Genomic DNA, 9,478 nt, shown 5'->3' with positions numbered 1-9,478 from the left:
CTGACTCTTTGGCATACCAGCCGTGAAAAAAATCAAAACATGGACGTAATGTTGCTGTCTGCCCCTAAAATCCTGTGTAGGTAGATGGTGGAGGGCATTGGTTTCTCCACTCTGTGTTGGGAATGCTGTCCCTAGCCACTGAACGACTTCCCTGAGCCTGCACGGAGGATCAGCTCTCGCTCGAGGGGGGAGCCCTGGGATCCAGGTGCAGCGGCACGGGCAAGCCCCCGCGTACAGCTTGTTGCACGTTCAACTCTGCGGAGCCAAGGGACCGTAAACACAAGCAACTCATTACTCCAGTCTTGTAAGCCTCTTTTTCCCTTTAAAGATAGTTAACTATGCTAAATTTATTGAAAATAGGAACTGAAGTGAAAAAGACGACCTAGGCACGTAACCCATTCACCACCACCGCCAAGCTGAAGAGCTACCCTCCAGGGCGTAGCTGGAAGCGTCCCCAGCCTCTGTAATGAGTTTCTCAGACACCTTCATCACCTCACAGGTATTCTGATGTGGGAATGAGGAAGTGCGGGCTAAGCTTTCACTTAAATATCTGAAATGAGGAAAAAAAATGGTTCCAGCTCTCTTGAAGGTGCTGCGTTATTGTTTGAAACCCTGAGATACGAACAGAGTATCTCTGTAAATTGAGTGAGAGTGTGCGTCCTCTGATGCCATTAAAGTGGCTTAAATTGATATTGAATCAAAAAGTAGTCAACTTATTTATTTGATTTTTTCTTATGTATTACTTTTCCTTCTCTCCTCCCTCCCTTCCCCTCCTCCTTTCCCCCTCCTCCTTCCTTGCTTCTCTCCTTCCCTTCCTTCTCCTTGCCTTTCCTCTCCCTATGTCCCTCAAGTTCCCCTACACACACACACACACACACACACACACTCCCATTGACTTGTGCTGCTTCACTATCAAACACTGGACAAGTAAAAAGAGAACAGAACTGTTGTGGCATCAACACGTCCCCCCACCAGGGTTAAAGTATATTCAGGATGCCCCCCTCCTCTGCCTCCCATTCTTGGAGGAGGATGGGAGGGTTTATATCATCCCCAAAAGGCAACTCAGGAGGCAGGGTTGGTTAGTTTTACCAGGCAGGCCAGTCTCTAAGGTTGCAAGCAATAAGACAGACTTCTTTGATTTTATATTTGTTTCTTTTTCCTCTTATGTTATCAATTTTGATTTTTAAAGAAAATAAGAATTATATATTTGCTTTATTGTACTTTGTATAACAATTCTTTTAGAAAAATAATAGCAATATTATTACTAATAATGTCATTCTGAGAAGAGCTTAAGGTTTTCACGTTTTGTCTTGGTTTTGTTTTGCATTCTCTTTAGTCCTCGGATTATATGCCACGGAGAAGGCACAGTGAAATTGCTGTGTTTTAAAAATCACTTGAAACAACTCTTCTCTGTGTGACTGTGCCTCCTTCTCAACACACAGTTGCGTTAATTTATACCATTTTGTTTTAATTTTTAGGTACTACTTTGTAAAATTATGTGTAATCATATAAAACATTTACATAATTCCAAAATTAAATCTGCAAAATATAGTATGGGCAATGAGATTTAGCTCCATCCTCTTGATCTTATTGCCCTTTTCCTCTCCATTTATAGATAGCCTTTTATAGACATTGGCTTAACTTTCCATTTTTACATGTATATATGTATGTATATATACACATGTGTACATCACATACACACATACATATATTTAATACATTCGGTTTCGGTTATTTAGTAGTGTGTAACAAATTTCCAGAAAACTGAATGACTTAAAAATGATCATTTTAGTACATCTCTCAGTTTCTATGGTTCAGAAATTCTGTGAATCAGCTAACACGCTCAGCTGGACAATCTGAGCTCAGGTCTCTCCTGGGGCCACAGTCAGATGCTGTCTGGAGCTGGAGCAGGAAATGGAGTTGCTGGGGGCAGCTGGCCATCTTTCGATGTAAGTCTCAGGGCTGCTCCATGTAGTCTCACTGTCTGGGCCAGTGGAGGCTTCCTTGCAGCAATGCAGCTATTGAAGATTACTGGGGTAACACAGAAAGACTCAGAAGTCAACATGAAGCAACCCCACTGGCCAGTGGGCAATACGAACACCAGTAATAATAACAAATGCTTGGAAATACACCAAATATGTTTAAATCCATTGGCTCACAGTGATATTAAGAAGTGAAAAAATATTTCATTGGCCTTCTTGCTTGTTTAGAAGATGCTAGAGAAACAACTATCTATTTGGAAGACTGGTAAAGAAAGCAAAAGACTCAAGCATCTATCCTGCCTTTCCTAAATGAACACAGTGTCATCAGAGAGTCGATGAGGGGAAGTTTCAGTTATAAAAGTTTCTGGCTTATGAATGAAAAAAGTGTTAGAACAGAATTAGAACGCCATCATTTTACCATCCACAATTAAATAATGCCTTAGTTAACATCACAGTTAGTGTCAGTTTCTAGCAAAGATAGGTGGCAGAAAAATATGTTAAACAACACCAGAGGAATGTAGTCAGCAAAATTCTTTTTTTTTTTTTTTTTGAGGAAGATAAGCCCTGAGCTAACATTCACAGCCAATCCTCTTTTTGCTGAGGAAGATTGGCCCTGAGCTAACATGCGTGCCCATCTTCCTCTACTTTGTATGTGGGACTCCTGCCACAGCATGGCTTGACAAGCCATGTGTGTAGGTCCACATCCAGAATCAGAACGGCAAACCCCAGGCCACTGAAGCAGAATGTGCAAACTTAACCACTGCACCACCAGGCCAGCCCCAAACAGTAAAATTCTTTGGCAAATAAATTGCAAAAAAACAAAAACAAAAAGGGAAAAATAATCCGAAAGTTAAAGGAACCTTAAAAAACATAACCAATCATTGTACTGTGTGTTTTATCTTAGATTTTGATTTAAGAAAACAGATAGATAGATAGATAGATAGATAATTGGAGAAATTCAAACACTGACATTTAAGAAAATTAAGAAATTACTATTTCTATTTTTTAGATTATGATAATCTTATTGTTATTTGATTTTTAAAGTCATTATCTTTTAGACATTTATAATAAAATATTTACAAATGGAGTGATATGATGACTTTGAAATATTCTACTGGTTTCAGTGGGAGTGGGGGAGTGTAAATAGGAATTTAAACGGAAGGATACTGGCCATGAGCTGGTGATTAGTAAAGCCAAGTGGAGGGGCACATTTGAATTTATTGTACTGTTCTCTCTACTTGGCATACGTTGTGAATTTTCCAGAATAAAACATCTTAAACATTTAGTACACATATTTCCTTTCTTTTTTAATTCATAAATATAAATGTATAGATATGTATTCTTTATATAATAGGACTCATCTTGTTTTATTAATTTTTTTCTTAAACATGGTTTAAATTTTTTCTATTGCTAAATACATCATCACTTATAATGGCAGGAAATTGGATATGCCATCATTCTTGTACATTTGTTTCCAGGTTTTCAGTGTTACAAACAGTGCTGTTCTGATTACTAGCATAGCTAAATCCTTGTTCATTTTCTTAAGAAAATTACCTAGACGTGTACTTGCTGGATAAGATATGCACCATTTTTAGTTTTTATTTTGATACTGATTGCCCCCATACCCTCCTACAAAGTCTCCACACTGTTGATGGCTGTGTCAAGGTGGACTCTTGTCAATATCGGTAGCATACTTTTTTTCACTTTGTCATTTTGATAGACAATAGCTGGCACCTCATTTTTTCCTGCATGTATCTCCCATGGCTTATGGCCAAAGGCCTGTACAGAGAAGCTCGGGCCTACAAACCTGGAATCTTCAAAACAAATTAGGCTGGAATGCATATTTTAAAAGAAAAGTTCCCTGTTTGATATTGATTGTCACTAAAATCTCAGGCTCATGACATAAGGAGTCACATCACTTTCAGATCTCTAAGAACATATTTCTTTCAAGATCATTTCCCCAAGAGTGGCCCATATTCAAATGAAGCAATTGATTTAATTTACGAAATCTTTTTGAGAAAGGCAACAAAACTAAAAAGATAAATAAATGCAAAAGAAACATCGTTCATTAATTTATCTTGCTGAGTCCTCCATATAGCAGTATTTAAAAATCATAGAAGTAGTTTGCTCCTATCTAGTGATAGGTATGGATCTCCGTGAGGAAGCTAGCCATGTTCTTTTGACCCTGACGTATTCACAAGTCTTCTTTTTCTAAAAGCAAAGGTTTTGTTTTTCCCCTAGACAACGAGTCCAGGTCGAATCTTCTTTTCCAAGCAGCTAAAATAATCCAAGAAAGTCCGGTCCACCCTGCCCTGGAGTCATCTCTGCCCTCTCTCACAGCTCACTCCCTTGGTGGCACTCACCTACAAGGCCAGGACGTATCCGACTGGTGCTGCCCAACCTCCGGGCTCTCACTCCTCCCACCTCCATCTCAGCCCTGCCTCCAAAACAGTGTTGCTGTGTGTGGACCTGACCTGACAAAGTGGAATAGTTCCAGGAGCATCTTGTCACATCTGTGGCCTGGCATACCTCCCGCATTGAACAGTTGTGTTTGTCAATGCTTCTGGAGAAAATTCCAAAGAATGTGTGCTTGCCAGGCCTTGAGAAGACACTGACATTTCTCTCATTTTGGTGATGAATTGACCATACTTTTGAAAAGAAAACACCCACGCGCTATGTTAGAACACTAATCTAAGAATGTTGGCGTCGTTCTCATTTGACACTTTCAGTCACTAGACTTTATCACCCCTGGAAGCAGCTTGCCCTGGTAAGCTCCAAGTTTAACAGTTCTATCTTCTGTCTTGCAAAACATCTATTCCCCTTTAGCTTCCATCCAGAAACAATAATCTATTAATCCTTTTCTTAACAGACAGCCATTCAAATATTTCAATTAATTGATCTCCCCGGTCTTTAGGAGAAATCCCCAGTCTTCCAAACGTGATTCACATGGTGTGATTTTGAGTCCATACTCCAGGACGGCCTCCCTGCAGGGCCAAGCAGGACTGTACTCCACGTGTCCTTCAGTCTCTATCAAGCTGACATCACTTCCCACGGCCCAGGACACAGGCCTTGTGCCCTGGCCTCAGTTCATCATCCACTAAATCCCTGACCCTTTCTTATGGAAGCTGCTGCTGGCAGGGCCCTTCTGTCCTCCATCTTGGATTTATGCAATTATATGTTCTCAGACCCAAGAGTTAAAATTCATCATGTTTAGAGTTGGCCATTGCACCAGCCCTGTCAAGTCCTCTCTGCATCTTGGTTCTTGGTCCATTGAGGCGCATCCTAGAAGCAGCAGCAGACGGCCAAGCAGGCAGTTTAAACCTCTCCAAGTACTATATACTGAGCACCGGTGGGGTGCTCTGAAATCTGGGACCTGGGAAGGTTCACACTTTGCTCGCCAGCATTCCCATATGGGTGCACACCACACAGCTTGGACAGGACAAGGAGGGGACGTCGGGGGCTCGAGGGCCAGCTCTTTGCTGTTGCCACCTCCATAGCTGTCACTGCCCCTATCTCTGAAAACCAGCAATTCCCACTCAATAGGTCGTGGGCCACTATTTTGGGAAGTACACAAGCCCCAAACCTCCTGATATTAATATAGGGTATAGACAAGCTAGTTTTTAGGGTGGACTCTTAGATTGTGAACCCAATAAGGATAGAGATCCTATCTGTTCCTTCTCTATTCCCTCCCAGAGCAGCTCCTAAACAGCTACAAGCACTGTAGCTGTTTAATTAGTATTTCAAGAATAATGGATGGAGGGATCCCAACTTTTGTGTCCTTTGCCATTTGTCAGGGAAATTCTATTGAAATCAGGTAAATCTTGCTGAAATTGTTTCTTTTTTCACTATTCCAATTGGCTTCCTTCACCAACAAATTGAGATTAATTGATAACTAGGAACATTGAGTGTGATCCTGTCAACCCACCAGACTTCCTGGTTGTCCATTTTTTTAAATGAAAACAAGTTCTTTCAGCTCAGTTAAGGTCATTCCTAGGCTTTTATGATTTTTGTCCTTTAGAGTGAATGGTTTGACTGTCACATGCACTCGGTCGTCATATTTGCACATCCCCTATTTGTGAATTAGCCTCCTCACTAAATGCATTTGTAACTCCGGACTCAAGCCTGGCAGTGCTCTCGTGGTCACTGGCAGACACGCACAGAGTGACCAAACATCTGAGCTGCTCGGCGTGAGCTCTCAGCTGAGATTGAGCAAGGCGGCCCTCTGTCTTCCTCTTTTAGCTCAGAGTGTAAGCAAGCTTGCTTTTGGTAGTCTATTTAGTGCCATTTTTCACGTTTTTGCGGGATTTTTGGTGCTTTCAGGGTTAAAGTGGCCCTGAGCACGGTGCTGAAGTGCCATCCAGGGCCCCTAAGCTCGGGAAGGCTGTGACGTATCTCACAGAGAAGCCAGGTGTGTTCAATGAGCTTCCTTCAGACACGAGTGGTAGTGCTGATGGCCAGGAGCTCTATGTTAATGAATCAACAACATATTTAAATAAGGTGTCTTTCAGGAGAAACACACATAAAACAAGGTTCTGAACTGAGTGGTTGACGAACATGTGTGACCAGAGGCTCACAGGAACCTAACCCTGTATCTCCGCCGGGAGCAAAGGTTCAGACTTCACTAGTTCAGTGTTCTTGGTGACTTTGTAGAAGATAACTGCTGTGGATAAGAAGAATCGACTGTATTTCATACATCCATCAATATTTTTTCTTTCTCTGATTCTCCCATTCCTCACACTGCTTTTTTATGTATGTGATTGTGTTCTTAGATTAAAATGAATTTAAATGGGACAAAAGAGATAAATTGATCGCAGCTAACATCCAACCGGAGGAGAAGAAGCTGTGCCTGACACCACAGAGGTGGAGACATAAAATAAGCTGCAACTGATTAAGTGGCTGCTCTGTACAGGCCCCACATAAAGGACACGGGGCGTCATTCCCTTAAGTGTTCACAGCAACCGCCTTGTGAGGTGGCAATCGCCACCTGCAGTGATTTATGTTTGAAAACATTGAAATTTTGATGGATTAGGGAAATTCCCAGGGTGACATAGTGAGGAAGTCAGAATTGAACTTCAAACCCTGGTCTGTCTAATTCCAAAGTCTACACCCTGAACTACCTGCACCTGTCTCCAAGGTCTAAAGAAATTAAAGCAATTTCCTCCTGGGATGTTCCCTCCCATGGTGACACCACTATGTCACTAGCCTCCAGTTGAAAACATAAAAACATTTCCACACGGTAATTATTTGAACATTTCAGCTTCTTTAATGACCTATAGTGTGTTAAGGATGTATGTGTGTGTGTGTGTGTGTATGTGTACAGGAGACAGAGAGACGAGAGAGAATCATTCATTGGACATGTATGTCCCTTTTTCTCTTGTCTTATCTTCTTTCCCTTCTCATCCTCATTTACTTAAGAAAAAATGCATGGAAATTACCCAGATTTATTTTTCCTTAGGTTTTGTGTACTGAATAAACCAGCAGGACTGTTACTAACCAGCCCGCCTCCCTTTCAGACTTCTTTTGATAACAGCTCTATGTAACACTCTGTCCACGTGTTCTCTATAAATCAATGTTGGGTGGGTCACACGTGGGCCATTCTTGTTTCTAACATCCTCCTGCTTCCTGGCAAGCTCTTTTTACCTCAGTGCTGTAGCAGGAAATAATAACCCAGAAAGACTTAATTATTAAAACAGGAACAGTAAGAGCAAGGCTTTTCTCTGCAACACTGCAGACATAATTGAAACAGACTGTGCCCAAGCTTCTCGTGTCAGTTTTCACAATGTGTTCCTTATAAGATGTGTAGAGAGGAAACTTTTTGTCTTTTATCTTTTTCAAAAGAAAGAGAGGGGAAAAGTCTATTATGCTCACAGCATCAACTTATGTGAGGGAAGTACTAGGTGTTTATATGTTGGATCTGATATAACCATTTAGAGAGTTCAGCTGGCACGGATGGAAAGCGTGCACATGGGAACACACGCCTGCAAGGAGTCCATCCCCAGTGCCGAGGACAGAAAGTCCTTCAGGTGAAGCTCGTTGTCAAAGCTCATACACAAGGCAAGCCGTGGCCCCCTTTGCACTGGGAGAGTTGAGAGGCTAATATTATGCTATTTTGTCTCCTTCCTGGCCCTTGCCACTCTGAACTGATCTCGAGTATTTGCGCATTTGCTGTTTGGAGTGGCGACACCATCCCCTGCATAGCGAGCGGGGTGGAAGCTCTTTGCTACATTCCCGCCTCCGCCTAAGTTTGGCACATAGTACTGACAAGTTCCATAAGTACGTGTCCAATGAACGGTTATCAGAAACCAACAGGTGTCAGACAGAAAGCTTTGGAGAAACGGCCTGTTTCAGTGCATACGCTGGAAGAGAAAAGGAAGTCCAGCTTGCCCATCAACTTGCTGTTGAAGTACCATCAGTTAGTTAATTTCAGCCTCCAATGATCTGGGTGTCAAATAAGCCATTTAACCATTCAGTCCTATATACCTGAAAAGAGAAGTGTGAAAAAATTTTTAATTGGTCTGGAAACTTACGTGCAGGAAACTCTGCTCATTTATTGTACTGGCTGATGTGAGGAATTCCGGAAAATTGGTGGATAATTTTATGCCAATTCTTCTATGATTAATTTGAACTCACCTTTAGGTATGACTTATATGAAAAACAGAATATTGCTGTTGTCATATCCAATACTCTTTTATAATAAATCACGTGTTAAATCATTTCATAAGCGCCTATCATGAAAATAAGGCATATTTACTACGTTCAAACTTTAGTAATGCTCTTCTACTTTGTAAAGTATCCTACAGTATTTCCCTCCCATCCCCACACAGGAAAGAGGAGTGGAGGAACAAAGTTAAAATAACATAGCAGATTCTGCACCTCATCCTGCCCCCCAGGATGAATCCAGTTTTACAATGAGTATTTCTCTTGTAAGATAATGTGGCTGTCTTTCACAAGGTGAGTAAACATCACTAATGCACTAACACGCCCTTGGCAATACATTTGTTTTCTGCTGGCTTATTTTAATGTTTGTGGCTAAAATCGAGTTGATATTTCTCCACAAATACAGCACTTTATGTCATCAACTTTCTGAGGAAACTGACGTCAATCCCAGCTGATGAATAGCCAGTGATTAAAAATAAATTGTTTTTGAATGACGTGCCATCATAATAACGTCTAAAATCTCCACAGAAACCATAAACAGGGGCGGCCAGGGCCAGCGTCTGTCTGCGTGTGTGGTGAGGCATGCCTTCGTCAGCCGGCCCGATCTGCACAGGCTTCTAGAAAACACAGTTTCTGTGAAATCTAGGTTGTCAGCATGAAAAGAAAGTTGGCAGAACATGGGGTTCTGTTGCTAGGCGATCCTTGGCAAATGTGATACGTGCACATTACGGCGTTTGCAGACACCTTCGGGAGAGGAAAGATTCCAACCGGAGGGGAACACAGTTTCCGCGAGATGGGCAGAAGTCCGCAGGTGCGAGGGTCGGGCATCCGCGCTGCCT

This window comes from Equus caballus, chromosome 17, assembly GCF_041296265.1.
Source record: "Equus caballus isolate H_3958 breed thoroughbred chromosome 17, TB-T2T, whole genome shotgun sequence".
In the NCBI taxonomy this organism is placed as follows: domain Eukaryota; kingdom Metazoa; phylum Chordata; class Mammalia; order Perissodactyla; family Equidae; genus Equus; species Equus caballus.
This window is presented reverse-complemented; position numbering follows the sequence as displayed.